The 16,119-nt window shown below is 41.9% G+C and overlaps 1 pseudogene across 3 annotated transcripts in view; it reads left to right on the plus strand.

The window, feature by feature from the left end:
* LOC147579277 (cationic amino acid transporter 3 pseudogene) overlaps positions 1-15,791 on the plus strand; it is a 489,600-nt pseudogene extending 473,809 nt beyond the window's left edge. For all 3 annotated transcript variants that reach the window (XR_015253748.1, XR_015253750.1, XR_015253749.1), the window contains one exon: positions 11,007-15,791. The product of XR_015253748.1 is annotated as a cationic amino acid transporter 3 pseudogene, transcript variant X1 (transcript). The remainder of the gene's footprint in view (positions 1-11,006) is intronic.
* The last annotated feature ends 328 nt before the right edge of the window (positions 15,792-16,119 follow it).

A 16,119-nucleotide genomic window follows, 5' to 3' on the forward strand; every position in this document is an offset into this window, starting at 1 on the left:
TTCTGCTGTGATCTTTATTATTTCTCTTCTTCTGCTGGGTTTAGGCTGCCTTTGCTGTTCTGCTTCTAGTTCCTTTAGGTGTGCTGTTAGATTTTGTATTTGGGATTTTTCTTGTTTCTTGAGATAGGCCTGGATTGAAATGTATTTTCCTCTCAGGACTGCCTTCGCTGCATCCCAAAGCGTTTGGATCGTTGTATTTTCATTTTCATTTGTTTCCATATATTTTTTAATTTCTTCTCTAATTGCCTGGTTGACTCATTCATTCTTTAGTAGGGTATTCTTTAACCTCCATGCTTTGGGAGGTTTTCCAGACTTTTTCTTGTGGTCGATTTCAAGCTTCATCGCATTGTGGTCTGAAAGTATGCATGGTATGATTTCAATTCTTGTATACTTATGAAGGGCTGTTTTGTGACCCAGCATGTGATCTATCTTGGAGAATGTTCCATGTGCACTTGAGAAGAAAGTATATTCTATTGCTTTGGGATGCAGAGTTCTAAATATATCTGTGAAGTCCATCTGATCTAGTGTATCATTCAGGGCGCTTGTTTCTTTATTGACTGTGTATCTAGTTGATCTATCCATTGTTGTAAGTGGATTGTTAAAGTCCCCTGCAATTACCACATTCTTATCAATAAGGTTGATTCGATTTGTGAGTAATTGTTTTATATATTTGGGGGCCCTCGTATTTGGTGCATAGACACTTATAATTGTTAGCTCTTCCTGATGGATAGACCCTGTGATTATTATATAATGCCCTTCTTCATCTCTTGTTACAGCCTTTAATTTAAAGTCTAGTTTGTCTGATATAAGTATGGCTACTCCAGCTTTCTTTTGACTTCCAGTAGCATGATAGATATTTCTCCATCCCCTCACTTTCAATCTGAAGGTGTCCTCAGGTCTACAATGAGTCTCTTGTAGACAGCAAATAGATGGGTCTTGTTTTTTTTATCAATTCTGATACCCTATGTCTTTTGGTTGGCACATTTAGTCCATTTACATTCAGTGTTATTATAGAAAGATATGCGTTTAGAGTAATTGTGATGTCTGTAGGTTTCATGCTTGTAGCGATATCTCTGGTACTTTGTCTCACAGAATTCCCCTTAGGATCTCTTGTAGGGCTGGTTTAGTGGTGGCAAATTCCTTCAGTTTTTGTTTGTTTGGGAAGACCTTTATCTCTCCTTCTATTCTAAATGACAGACTTGCTGTATAAAGATTCTCGGCTGCATATTTTTTCTGTGCATCACATGGAAGATCTCCTGCCATTCTTTTCTGCCCTGCCAAGTTTCAGTAGAGAGATCAGTCACGAGTCTTCTAGGTCTCCCTTTATATGTTATAGCACATTTATCTCTAGCTGCTTTCAGAATTTTCTCTTTATCCTTGTATTTTGCCAGTTTCACTATGATATCTCGTGCAGAAGATCGATTCAAGTTCCGTCTGAAGGGAGTTCTCTGTGCCTCTTGGATTTCAATGCCTTTTTCCTTCCCCAGATCTGGGAAGTTCTCAGCTATTATTTCTTCAAGTACACCTTCAGCACCTTTCCCTCTCTCTTCCTCCTCTGGAATACCAATTATGCGTATATTATTTCTCTTTAGTGTATCACTTAGTTCTCTAATTTTCCCCTCATACTCCTGGATTTTTTATCTCTCTTTTTCTCAGCTTCTTCTTTTTCCATAATTTTTCTTCTAGTTCATCTATTCTCTCCTCTGCCTCTTCAGTCTGAGCCGTAGTTGTCTCCATTTTATTCATTGATCGCATTTTTTAGCTCCTCCTGGCTGTTCCTTAGTCCCTTGATCTCTGTAGCAAGAGATTCTCTGCTGTCCTCTATACTGTTTTCAAGCCCAGCGATTAATTTTATGACTAGTATTCTAAATTCACTTTCTGTTATATTATTTAAATCCTTTTTGATCAGCTCATTAGCTGTTGTTATTTCCTGGAGATTCTTCTGAAGGGAATTCTTCTGCTTGGTCATTTTGGATAGTCCCTGGCATGGTGAGGACCTGCAGGGCACTTCCCCTGTGCTGTCTGGAATAACTTGGTTTGGTGGGCGGGGCCGCAATCTGACCTGATGTCTGCCCCCAGCCCACCGCTGGGGCCACAGTCAGACTGGTGTGTGCCTTCTCTTCCCCTCTCCTAGGGGCGGGATTCACTGTGGGGTGGTGTGACCCGTCTGGTCTACTTGCACACTGCCAGGCTTGTGGTGTTGAGGATCTGGCATATTAGCTGGGGCAGATCAGCAAGGTGCACAGGGGCGGGAGGGGCAGGCTCAGCTCGCATATCTTCGGAGGTCCGCTTTGGGAGTGGCCCTGCAGCACCGGGCGGGAGTCAGACCCACTGGAGGGATGGATCCACAGCACAGCGTTGGGTGTTTGCGTGGTGCAAGCAAGTTCCCTGGCAGGAACTGGTTCCTTTGGGATTTTGGCTGGGGGATGGGTGGGGGACATGGCGCTGGGGAGCGCTTTTGTTCCCCGCCAAGCTGAGCTCTGTCGTCCGGGGCTCAACAACTCTCCCTCCCATTGTCCTCCAGCCCTCCCATTCTCTGAGCAGAGCCGTTAGCTTATAACCTTCCAGATGTCAAGTCTCACCTGCTGTCAGAACACACTCTGTCAGGCCCCTCTGCTTTTGCAAGCCAGACTGGGTGGCTCTGCTTGGTCAGTTGGCCGCCCCTCCGCCCTGGCTCCCTCCCGCCAGTCCGTGGAGCGTGCACCACCTCTCCACCCTTTCCTACCTGCTTCCGTGGGCCTCTCATCTGCGCTTGGCTCCTGAGACTCTGTTCTTCTTGTCTTCTGGCGGTTTTCTGGGTTATTTAGGCAGGTGTAGGTGGAATCTAAGTGATCAGCAGGACGCGCGGTGAGCCCAGCGTCCTCCTACGCCTCCATCTTCCTCCCCTCTAGTCTTTATGAAACTTCTAGAAAAGCATTTGTTATCCAAACTATCCTTGAGGCTATTCAGGAGGAGCCACAAGGCTTATTGGCAGGAGTATGAACACCCAACTACATAGACCAAGGGAACTTAATGCCTTGGAAAAATGTTTTGAAAATTAAAGGTCCATCAGGAGGGCAGTACCCTTCTTAGAGACAGAGGAGTGAACACAATGACCTCCAGGAAAAAGGCGAGTGGATAGTGCTGGATGGGAAAGCCAGACAGGCTAAAATTTTCTGGGTGAAATGTTGGATTTGACTGGAGTTCTTCTTTTGGACATGGGATGAAACTTTTGTTTTAGAGTTTGGAAGGAGCTCAGAGGCTGACAGAAACGTAGGGAGGAGGAGGGCAGGAAGGCAGAGCCAGCATTATTATGGAATTCATACAAACTGGCTTAATGTTCCCTGGCCTCTCTCTTTTTTTCCTTAAGCACATTCCCTGAGCATGCACTTCCTTTGGAAGACACTATTTCCTAATAAAACTGAGATTCATAGACCCAAGATCCTTATTAGGAAATGACTTCAGGAAATTCATTTGAAATAGATGATGGTACCTGTTCTAGTCTCATGTTTACACTTCTGTTTGCCCCTTTGTAACTTTCAATCAATCAATCAATAAGCAAACAAATAAATATTCTAGGAATCTGAAGGTATAGTGGTCAAATGCATCTACGTATTCACTTTTTCTGTCCTAAATGCCTTCTTGGTTGTTTCCTACAGTTATTAGGAGATCTTAATCCTGGGTAGTGAGAGTTTAAGATGGGAATGTGGAATTCAGAAGGCATATGGATGTTAGCCCTGCCCTCTGGAAAGTGAGACTCTAAAGAAATTTAAGTGACATACCCAGGACATCAGCAGACAGGGAAAATGTTTCAAATGAGCATAAGGATATTCTGTTAAGTTCTAGAGATGTGGATCAGTCAAGATGGCTTAGGAAAGCCTTCCTAGACATGGGAGGAAACTTTGTAGGGTAGGGTTGAAAAGAGGTAGAGAGTCAAGACTGGGAAAAAAGGAGTGAGGAGGGCATCCATGGCAGGGTAACTTACCCAGGCCAAAGACTCATCCCAGGAAAGGTAAGTCAGGATGTGAGGAGCTGAGTTAGGAAGGAGGTGATGGGCCAGAGGGTAGAGGGGATTAGGGTGGATTCTGACAGCTGAGTCAGAGGGTCTGGAGTGAATATAAACTATTGGATTAATCACAGATTATTACAGGGAGAAAGGGTATTTCTGAACATGGCCTTAGAGAATGATGTTTCTCTGTGTTTTTATAAGCTGGATTTGTGATAGTCTTTCTCAGAATTCCTAATAATGGGTTTGCTTTCCCTTCTATAAGTTTGGTTGTTCATTTGTTTGTTCTTCCTACTTATGTTAGTGTCATAAAATGTGATTATTTAATTCCTAGAGGTTTTGTTCTTTGGGTTGCTTCTCTGATATCTTCATACTTTGTAGCCACTTTCACTCATCTTCAGTACAAGTGTGAAGAACACAAGGATCACCCAGAACAACTCTGTTGAGGGAAACAGAAATTATCAAAATCATTACCCATTTCTGTGCCTGCCATTTAGATGGCCGTCCTCTGGGATTCCTGCTCAGGGTCCATGGATGGACTTCAAAAGAAAGTGGGACATTTTTTTTAATGTTTATTTATTTATTTTTGAGAGAAAGAGACAGAGAGAGAGAGAGAACAGGGAAGGGACAGAGAGAGAGAGGGAGGGGACAGAGAGAGAGAGAGGGAGGAGACAGAGAATCGAAGCAGGCTCCAGGCTCTGAGATGTCAGCACAGAGTCTGACGTGGGGCTCAAACTCACAAACCATGAGATCATGACCTGAGCCAAAGTTGGACACTTAACTGACTGAGCCACCCAGGCAGCCCTAGGACATTTTTTTTTTTTGAGGTGACTAACCTCAGAGGGGTCTGTGACTCAACAAATGTGAGGAATAACTGTTGTGTTTTTGTTGGGAGGTAGGTGGCTGGAGATGGTTCCTCAGAGGGAACGTGGTACAAGCATCCTTAGTGCCCAGTAAGGAGCCTCCAGAGACAGTGAAGGAGCTGAAGGAGAAAGAGGAGTTGGTAAAAGGGAAATGGGTTCAGAGGGAACTGGTGGGAGGGGCTCCCCATCTTCCCTCGTTCTCCACCCTCTTTCTAGTGGGTATTCCTTTTCTGTGTTTTCCATGTCCTGATGATTACAGATTCCAGTTCTCCTTCAATTTAAATGTATTGATTGCCTGTTGTTTATCAGCCCCTGAACCAGGTCCTCTCATAACATCATCTCATGAAATTCCTTTGTTGAATCTGAAGTGCACAGAGTGGAGTCAATCCCTTCCCTAGTGATGGACTATTAGCACCATAGCTTCATGTCAGGCCCCTTTACAATGCATTTTACTTTCCCCATTCATCCTGATCTCTATTCTCATTTCTCCTCCTTATGGAAAGGGGGACTTTCTTTAGTGTATTTAATAAATGCTCTTCCAATCCATGATTTATACATTTAGTTAGATACATTCATCCAGTCAACAACTACACAGTTCTATGTGTCAGGCACAGCTGTACGTGCAGAGAATGCAGCCAAGAGAAAAAAATTCTCCTTTCATGCAGCTTACAAATCATGAACAAATAAGTAAATTAAAAATATATTACCTCAAATAGTGATAAGTACTAGGGGAATAAAGGGGCAGGGGATAGGGGCGCCTGGATGGCTCAGTGGGTTAAGCGTCCAATTTCAGCTCCAGCTCAGGTCATGATCTCACAGTTCGTGAGTTCAAGCCATACATCGGGCTCTGTGCTAACAGCTCAGAGCCTGGAGCCTACTTCAAATTCTGTGTCTCCCTCTCTCTCTGCCCCTCCCTTCGCCCCCCTCTCAAAAATAAATATAATTTAAATTTTATTTTTATTTTTTTAATTTTATTATTTTTTTAAATTAGAATATAGTGCAACAATGATTTCAGGAGTAGATTCCTTAGTGCCCCTTACCAATTTAGCCCATCCTCCCTCCCACAACCCCTCCAGTAACCCCCAGTTTGTTCTCCATATTTATGAGTCTCTTCTGTTTTGTCCCCCTCCCTGTTTTTATTATTTTTATTTCCCTTCCCTTATGTTCATCTGTTTTGTCTCTTAAAGTCCTCATATGAGTGAAGTCATATGGTTTTTGTCTTTCTCTGACTGACTAATTTCACTTAGCATATACCCTCCAGTTCCATCCATGTAGTTGCAAAGGGCAAGATTTCATTCTTTTTGATTACCGAGTAATACTCCACTGTATATATATGTACCACATCTTCTTTATCCATTCATCCATTGATGGACATTTGGGCTCTTTCCATACTTTGGCTATTGTTGATAGTGCTGCTATAAACATGGGGGTGCATGTGTCCCTTCCAAATAGCACACCTGTATCCCATGGATAAATGCCTAGTAGTGCAATTGCTGGGTTGTAGGGCAGTTCTATTTTTAGTTTTTCTGAGGAACCTCCATACTGTTTTCCAGAGTGGATGCACCAGCTTGCATTGCCACCAACAATGCAAAAGAGATCCTCTTTCTCCACATCTTTGCCAACATCTGTTGTTGCCTGAGTTGTTCACGTTAGCCATTCTGACAGGTGTGAGGTGGTATCTCATTGTGGTTTTTACTTGTATTTCCCTGATGATGAATGATGTTGAGCATTTTTTCATGTGTCAGTTGGTCATCTGGATGTCTTCTTTGGAGAAGTGTTGATTCATGTCTTTTGCCCATTTCTTTACTGGGTTTTGTTTTTGGATGTTGAGTTTGATCAGTTCTTTATAGATTTGGGATACTAACCCTTTATCTGGTATGTCATTTGCAAATATCTTCTTCCATTCTATCCATTGCTTTTTAGCTTTGCTGATTGTTTCCTTTGCTGTGCAGAAGCTTTTTATTTTGATGAGGTCCCAGTAGTTCATTTTTGTTTTTGTTTCCCTTGCTTCTGGAGACGTGTTTTAAAAAAGGCAGGGGGAGAGGTCTGTTTTTTATGGTTAGAATCAGATTATAGTTTTATATGGGGTGATTAGCAAGATGTGCTGCACATGTGCTATTTCACCAAATGCAGTGAAGGGAGCAACCATGTAGATATCTGCGCTACAAGTAGTATGGCTATAGGGAACAGAAAGTATAAAGGCCCTGAGATAGGATCTTGCCTGGTATGTTAGGAGGCCAGAATGGTTAGGAAGCCAGTGGCTAGAGACCAATGAGTGGGAAGAGAGAGAAACAGAAGGACTTTGTAGTACATTGGAAATGCAGACTTTGGCTGCTACTCTGAATTGAAATGGAAACTGGTGGAAGATTGTGAGAAGAGGAATGTCATGACATTTTAAACAGATATATGTGTATTCTTGACAAATATAGTGTTTTTTGGCTGTTTTTTAAATGTACATAAATTACATTGTGCTATACAACTCTTCCCGCTTATATTTTCCTACTTAACAATGTTTCTAGGATCTACCCAAGTTGGTATCTATAAATCTACTTTGTTATTTGTGACTGCTGTGTAGTATTTCATTGTGCACATACACACATTTTATGTATATATCCCTCCAGTAACAGACACTGGCATAGCTTCCAGTTGCCTGCTATCACAAACATTCCTGTGATAAACATGCTCATAGGGCCTCTTTATGGACTCAGGAGAGAGTCCTTGCGGTGTTTACCTCAGGGATTATGGGGTGGGAGTGTGTGCATTCTTAACCCCACTAAGACTGTGCTTCAGGATGGTGACCCCAGTTACCTACTTCTACTAGCATTGGATGATAGTTTGTATCTTCTCATGAAATTATGTTGATCCAGTAAGGGAAGTAAAGTAAGGTTCCTTATGGATGAGGAAACTGAGGCTTAGAGAGATTCAGCCAATCACCCTAGTTTTTGTAACCAAGTGGAAGAGCCAGGGCTCAAAGCCAAAGTTTTTGATACAATTTCCAGATATAAGATGAGTCATCCATAGGCAAAGATATTATTATTATTATTATTATTATTATTATTATTATTATTATTATATTTAAGCCTTGTATTTTTCAATGCCTGGTCTAACTCAGTAAGCTTAGGAGTCCCAAGTAATTAGCACCAACATGTATGAGGGTGTTTAATTAGACTCCTTAGAGTTTCAAAGTAAAATATATGGGACAAAACTGATTTCATTTTCTCATGCAGACTATCTAACAGGCTCAAGTTTTAGTGGATGATTTTGAGGCTACAAAATTGTAAGGAGTAACTGATTTGCAAAGTTTGGGAACGTTGGATCAGATTTCAATATTAAGTATTAGATAGATTACATTAACTACATATTTACTAGGAACTGAGCTAAGTACTTTACATGCGTCATTTCACTTACTCCTTACAACAACCCTATAAAGTATTTTCTTTTACTCCCATTCGACTGTAGTGGAAACTAAATTTTGAGACATGAACTAATTTGTCCAGAGTTACCAGGTATGAGGCTGAGTTGCAATTTGAACCTGAAGAGTCTACCTGCAGAGCCTTACTCCTAACTAAACTGTGCCGCCTTCCTGTTAAGGAAGCTTTTACAATGTCTTTACATTGAAATTGTAGATAATTTCTTGTCCGTTCAGGTGGTTTAGAGCAGTCATGGGAAGTACAGGGCTAGTTGGACAAGAATCTCCAGAGGGAGAAGATATGAAGTCTGAAAATGTCCCCAGATCTCTTCATTATGTCTCCCTCTGTCCCCCTAAGTAAGATCCTCTGCCTTAGGACATCCCACCTAGATTATAGGGCCTGAGAATGACGCCTTTACAAACGTAAGGATTATCTAACTGGCATGGGTGGTTGGTTGCCTATAATTCTGATAGTGTTAAAACAAGAATCCTGATAGTGTTAAAACATGTGTCCTCAAAGGCAAACAATTCTTTATCACCTTGTGTGGCTTATACCCGTCATGAATGATGTATGGTCAAAGTGTTATCATAGCTGGCTTTCCCCCCACACTTTTCATTTTGCTTGCCTTCCACAAAGAAAGTAATTCCACTTGTATCTTTACCTGAACCAGGTTTATAAAGGTTGCTTGGCTACAAAGCATGTATCTCAAGTCAATATATAGGAATTCTGGCTAATGTTTCTGATTTCTCTTATCATTTTGTGCACTTGTTCAACAAATACTTATTGAACAGTCTCATGGAGGACACAGGCAGTTGATGTAATTCTGATACATTAGGATAAATTGCACGTGGGGTAATCTGGGTGCTATGAGAGCACACAGGAAGGGCAGCATAAGGGTCAGGGGAAGTTCCTGGTGAAGTAACCTCTGAGCTAGGGACTGAAAAACAAGTGGGGGGGTAGCTAAGTGATGGGACAAGAGGGCATTAGAGGCAAGGGAGCAGAGTGAGTATAGAATTTCACAGCTGGAGCAGGAACTGGGCAGGGGGAAAAGCTGGAGGAATCAGCACAGGTCAGAGGATGAAAGAAGGAAGGACTAGGAAGGAAGGGCAGTGGGAATCACTGAAGGGTTTGAAGCCTGGGTGTGGGTGGAGAGACATGTCAGTCATATTCATAATGTAGAAAGACTCAAATTCTTAACCCTACTTATCTACTGACCCTCCTTATCTATTTCACATGCTTGTTAGTGGAACTGGTGAGTGGCAAATAAGGAGTCTAGATGGATTTGTAGACAGAAGGTCTGACTCATAACCCAACCTATAGAGTAACCTATAGAGAATATTTTTGGTAACATATAGAGAAGACTTTTCAATTTTGACTTGATCTTTCTATCTTTACAAACCTCTCATAACATTACAAAATTCTCTCAAAACCAGAGCCTGAGTTGGAGGACAGTGGGGGCTTTATGGCTTTGTTTTCTCTGTTCTCCACTACTCATTTCTGGGGAATTTCTGTGAATTGTTCATCCAAAATCTTGCTCCCCTTAAGGGGGGGGACCATTTGAATAGCAGCAGGGAGTAGAGGAAAAGAAGAAGCACTTGCAGGGTTTATTCATATATATATATATATATATATAGGCATATTCAGAGAGTGGTTTGGGTGAGTTAAAAATAACTCCTTGTGAAAAATTAATAGGGAGTTACAAGTGAGTGTTTTAATAAAGCTCACAGAGCAGAACAGATTCTCCAAGCCATTGGGAGCTGACATCAGAGATGGCTCAGGGCGTTTATAGAGCATCTTGGGGCCAGAGAGGAGACTGTCTGCATAAGTCAGCTCTCCTTCTCTCCTGGAACCTAGGGAGGGAGGAGACAGAAGTAATTGTTTTCATTGTGAGCTACTGAGCGAGATGACTTAATTTTGTTTCTCCCTACCCATCATACTCTCTTAACTGTAGATATAACTGTAGTTAATTTTTGTCTCATTGTTTTGGGTTAGGATTATTGAATATCACAATTCACAAAACAGCTTTTCTGGCTCTGCTGCCTTCTTAGAAATGGACCCTCAGTTGGCTGCTGTATCCGTTTCTCCACTGTCTCTTCACCAGACAACCTGTTCATCTGGTTCTTGCAGGGAGTTATGAAGCCCCACCCTTTTCTTCTTCTTCCCCTTCCTCTTTTCAAAGTGCCTCTGTGAGCCTATATGGCTAATGTGAAGGGTTGAACTGTACATTCTTTGCCATTAGTACAGCTTAATGGATGATGCCGAATGATGAGAAAGAGGACCAAAGTGACACCTAAACCTGGCTAGCTGATTTGGGGGTTAAGAGTTTTAAGAGTGGAGGACCAACATTAGTATTTTAAACTCAGATTATTATTTTAAAAATGGTTCTGTAATACAATGAGGCCCTTATTCTGTGAATTAATGTTCATAACTCATGCCCAAGCACCGTGCAAACATCTGGTGCATGAATTATTACATAATACATTCATGCTCTGCTGCATTTTACAGCTTGATTAGTACATGAAGCTACATGACTTAGATGAACCCAAATGGGAATATATCATCCAGTGTGTAAAAAAAGGAGAATGTTGGAGATATTTGTTACTTTTTGTGGGGGGAAAGCAGGTTTTTTTTTTTTTTTATGATGTCTTTTGGTGTCAGTTTCTGGGCTGCAACAGATGACATGGGACTTCTGAATTTGGGTTGGTTGGTAGAACACCATTGTCTAGTAAATATTTATTGTTTACTTAGGCTTTATGGAGGGACAGCATAAAGCAGATGAAATACAAAGCAGCAGATTTGAAATCTGAGCAACAGAACTCGGAAGCCCTAACCCAGCTCGACGTAACTCAGCTTCATCAAACTGAATCCCAGACTCCAGGCTTCCTGTGCTTGCTACAGCTCTCTGCTCCTAGAACCCTCTTCAATTCCAGCTACAATGCTGTGTCAGACATTTCGCAGATTTGGTCAAAAACTGGTTCGCAGACTTCCTAAGGAGCAACAGAGACCTGAGACTGACACTGCCATAAGCCTGAGCACTCTGGATTTAGTGGTGCTGAGTGTAGACCACATATTGGGTGCAGGTGTGTATGTCCTGGCTGGTGAGGTGGCCAGCAATCAAGCAGGACCATCTTTTGTGATCTGCATTTTGGTGGCCGGCCTATCTTCTGTATTGGCTGGGCTGTGCTATGCAGAGATTAGTTCTCAGGTTCCCCATTCTGGCTCTGCATATCTTTACAGCTTTATCACTATAGGTGAAATCTGGGCTTTCATCACTGCCTGGAACCTCATCTTCTCCTATGTTGCTGATACAGCCATGGTGGCCCTGACATGGAACTTAGCTTTTGATTACCTGCGTGATAACAGGATCTCTCAGACCCTGCATGAGAACATTGCACCACACGTTTCCCGTGTCCTTACAGAATATCTAGATTTCTTTGTTGTGGGCCTTGTGTTGTTCCTCATGGAATTGCCGACTCTGAGGATTAATCACTTTCTCCTGGTTAGCAGAGCAGTCACAATGTTGAAACTTTTGATTCTTAGCTTTATCATCATCACTGGCTTCATTAAAGGGGACCTGCACAACTGGAAGCTCACAGAAGAGGACTACGTAAAGGCTGGACTCAATGGCACCTCAAGCTTGGGCCCCCTGGGCTATGGAGGATTTGTGCCTTTTGGCTTTGAAGGGATTCTCCGTGGAGCAGCTACCTGTTTCTATGCATTTATTGGTTTTGACAATATTGTTACCAGAGCTGAGGAAGCCCAGAATCCCCAGCGTTCCATCCCCATGAGCATTGTGGTTTCACTGCTCATCTGCTTTTTCGTGTACTTTAGTGTCTCTGCAGCACTTACACTTATGTTGCCTTACTACAAACTTCAACCTGGGAACACCTTGCCTGAAGCATTTCTCCATATTGGCTGGGCCCCTGGCTACTACGTTGTTACCTTTGGATTTTTCTGTAGTCTTTCTGCACGCATCTTGGGCTTTATGTTACCCATTAAGCAGTTGATATACAAGATGGCAACAGATGGCCTCCTGTTCCCTGTCCTTGCCTGGATCCATGCTGGCACATACACCCCCATCATGGCCGCTGTGATCTTTGGAATTATTGCAGCCGTCATGATATTCTTCTTTAAACTCACAGATCTCTTGGACCTCAGGTCAATTGGGTCCCTGATATCTCATTCTCTGGTTGCTCTTTGTGTTCTCATCCTCAGGTATCAGCCTGAGGTGAAGAATGGGGCAAATGAAGCAGAGGTGCAGGAGGAGAATGGACCTTCAGCAGAGAGGCTGACTCTACAGCGACTACTTTTTCCAGGCAGCTCCACCCCCACTCCACTCTCTGGCTGGCTTGTCCATGTTTGCTCATTACTGCTTGTTCTGCCACTCACTCTTCTTTGCCTGGTGCTGGCCCAGTGGCCAGTTCTACTTTCTGGAAACCCAGTGTGGATTTCACTGGTTGTGGTGCTCCTGGTGTTCATCACTGGGCTCACTGGGGTCATCTGGAGACAGCCACAGAGCTCCAGTTGCCTTCACTTTAAGGTCCCTGCTGTGCCTTTCCTCCCGCTACTGAGCATCTTTGTGAATGTTTGCCTTATGATGCAGCTGACAGCTGACACCTGGGCCCCTGTTGGTATCTGGATGCTGATTGGGTTTGCTATCTACTTTGCTTATGGGATCCAGCACAGCCTAGTTGCTTAATTCCACTTAAATTTGGGCCATGATTTTATATACTGCAATTTTGCTGAATTCACGTATCAGTTCTAACAGTTTTTGTTTTGTTTTGTTTTGTTTTTTTGGTGGAGTCTTTTGGATTTTCCATGTAGAGTATCATGTCATCTGCAATGAGTGAAAGTTTGACTACTTTGCCAGTTCATATGCCTTTTATTTCTTCTTGTTATCTGATTGCTGAGGCTAGGACTTCCAGTACTATGTTTAACAACAGTAGTGAGAGTGGACCTCCCTGTCATGTTCCTGACTCTAGGGGGAAAGCTCTCAGTTTTTCCCCACTGAGGATATTAGCTGTGGGTCTGTCATATACGTCCTTTATGATGTTGAGGCATGTTCCTTCTACTCCTACTTTCTTGAGGGTTTTTATCAAGAAAGATTCTGTATTTTGCCAAATGCTTTTTCTGCATCTGTTGAGAGAATCATATGGTTCTTATCTTTTCTTTATTAACGTGGTGTATCCATTGATTGATTTGCAGATATTGAACTATCCCTGCAGCTCAGGAATAAATCCCACTTGATGGTGGTAAATAATGCTTTTAATGAATTATTGGAATTGATTTGCTAATATCTTGTTAAGAATTTTTGCATCCATATTAATCAGGGAAATTGGTCTGTAATTCACCTTTTGGTGGGGTCTTTGTCTGGTTTTGGAATCAACATAGTGCTGGCCTCATAGAATGGGATTAGAATTTTTTTTTCCCATTTTTTGAAACAGCATCAAAAGAATAGGTGTTAACTCTTCTTTAAATATTTGATAGAATTCCCCTGGGAAGCCATTTGGTCTTGGACTCTTGTTTCTTGGAAGATTTTTTGATTACTGATCCAATTTCTTTACTGGTTACATGTCTGTTCAAATTTTCTATTTCTTCCTATTTCAGTTTTGGTAGTTTATATTCCTAGGTATTTATCCATTTCTCTCAGATTGCTCAATTTGTTGGCATATTATTGCTCATAATTTTCTCTCAGTATTGTTTGTATATCTGCATTGTTGGTTGTGATCTTTCCTCTTTCATTTGTGATTTTACTTATTTGGGTCCTTTCCTTTTTCTTTTTGATAAATATGGCTAGGGGATATCAATTTTGTTAATTCTTTCAAAGAACCAGGTCTTAACAACTGATCATTTCTAAAGTTATCTTTACCTAAAAAATTCTAGGATGTCCTTTGGTTCTTCTGTCCTGTGATTCTCCCAGTCAGATCTCTCTTCTGCATTAACTGTGAATATGAAGCACGCCCACTTTCACTATAACTAAGTGTTGGAACTGTAGAGGTACAACAAATAACACTCCATTTCTTCCTCCCATCTTCAGAAGCAATTGATAATCAAGACCTAGAGACAGACGATTAAGCCATCAGCTTTAGATATGAAACTTGATTGTCTTGCTAATCCTGCCTCACTAAATTAGACAGACTTACTCCTCATCTCAAGTAATGATGAGCACCCCCAACTCCCACCACAGGAGAGAGTTTTCTCTTATTAGATTCACTTGTGTTTCAGGTTGGAATGCAAGTGTTCTTTGGGCAGGTTGGCCCTGGATAAGAAAAGAAAATCAACTAAAACTGGAAGGGGCTGAGCTAGGTATGCTCAGTGCTGTCTCTTCTACTCACTAATCAAATTCACAATAAAAGAAGTCAGGAATATTACTCTTCTCAGTGGTGCTCACTTCAGGAAATGCCACCTTACCTGTAAGGTTTGTGAAAACACAGAATGATGGGCCCTGTGCCTGAAACGCCCAGAGTCTAAGAGACCCCCAAAAATGAACCACCAGAGTCCAGAGTCAAAGCTAAGCAGCAAGGGTCATTTATTGCAGGTTCAAACCTGGACCTCTGCGCCCCCATTGCCGGTGATGCCAAGACGCCCTGAGAGAGGTTTTTACACACCTTTTATAGACAGGTACAAACAAGTCATGGGGAAATCAGGAATTTTCCACAGTTACAGAGCTGCGATTGGTTGGTGTTTAAAGTTGGACACTTAACAGTATTTGATTGGTTCCTGCCTTTAGGTCAGACCACAACCGGGGGTACAGGTATCACAATGATTGATCAGGAATACACGGATGTGCCAAGCAACAATGATTGATCAGGAGTACACAGATGTGCCAAGTAACAATGGTTGATCAAGAATATACGGATGTGCCAGGCAATAATGATTGATCAGGAATACATGGGCGCACCAAGCAATTGTACAGAAGCGGAACAAGCTGGTTAAGCTTGGTTAGGTTTCAGTTTCCCGTAACTTAAGCTTTTAAGTTTCAATTTTCTCAGGCCTCTCATGCCCAGCATTTGGAATTCAGAGGGCCTGGGTGAGGCCCAGAACTTGTACTGCTAACAAATTCCCAGGTGTTGTTGACACTGCTGTTCCAGGGACCACACACGGAAAACCAAAGCTCCAGCTGAAGCTCTTCCACGTGTAAAGACGAAGTGGTGACAACAAAGATGCAGTTTGAACACTTATCTTCATTTAATGAAACAATCAGATTAAAATGCCATCATTAATCCTCTCACAGTGGGGAACTCATAGTGAATCATTTCACAATGTATATGTCTATCAAATCACCACAATGTACACTTTAAATATCTTACAACTTTATGTGTCAATTTTACTTCAATAAAACTGAAATTAAAAAATATGTATATGTATATATATACATATTTACATATATACATATACAGTTATCTGTGTGTCTTTATTTTCTTTATTCCCTGATTGCAGATCATAAGTTATGAGTATATGTTGTTCACCCCAGGGCACTCAGCTGCCTGCCAGGCACATAATGAATACATAATAAATTTATGTTAAATATAATTGAGCCTTACACATTTCTTTGGTTCAGTAAATTTTCCTTCCTTTCAGGCTAGCAGTGTGCTACTCCTTTAAAACTTTCCTCTGGGAGACTTCCTTGACAAACAACTTTTCTCTCCATCCAGTACTATATTTAGAACTGTTTCTAGGTCTGTACCCAGCATCTAGAACTGTACCCAGGCACTTTTAGTTTTGCCTTTGTGTGGCTCTGCCTGAGTTCTGGTGACTGTCCTGTCTTTTCTATCAGAGCAGAATGCTGCTCAGGGCAAAAGTACATTCTGCTCTTCCTGTAGACCCAACAGTAAGAACAGTGTTGTTTACTGAAAGAGCA

Source organism: Puma concolor, chromosome B4 (genome assembly GCF_028749965.1).
Source record: "Puma concolor isolate L17-30 chromosome B4, mPumCon1.1.hap2, whole genome shotgun sequence".
In the NCBI taxonomy this organism is placed as follows: domain Eukaryota; kingdom Metazoa; phylum Chordata; class Mammalia; order Carnivora; family Felidae; genus Puma; species Puma concolor.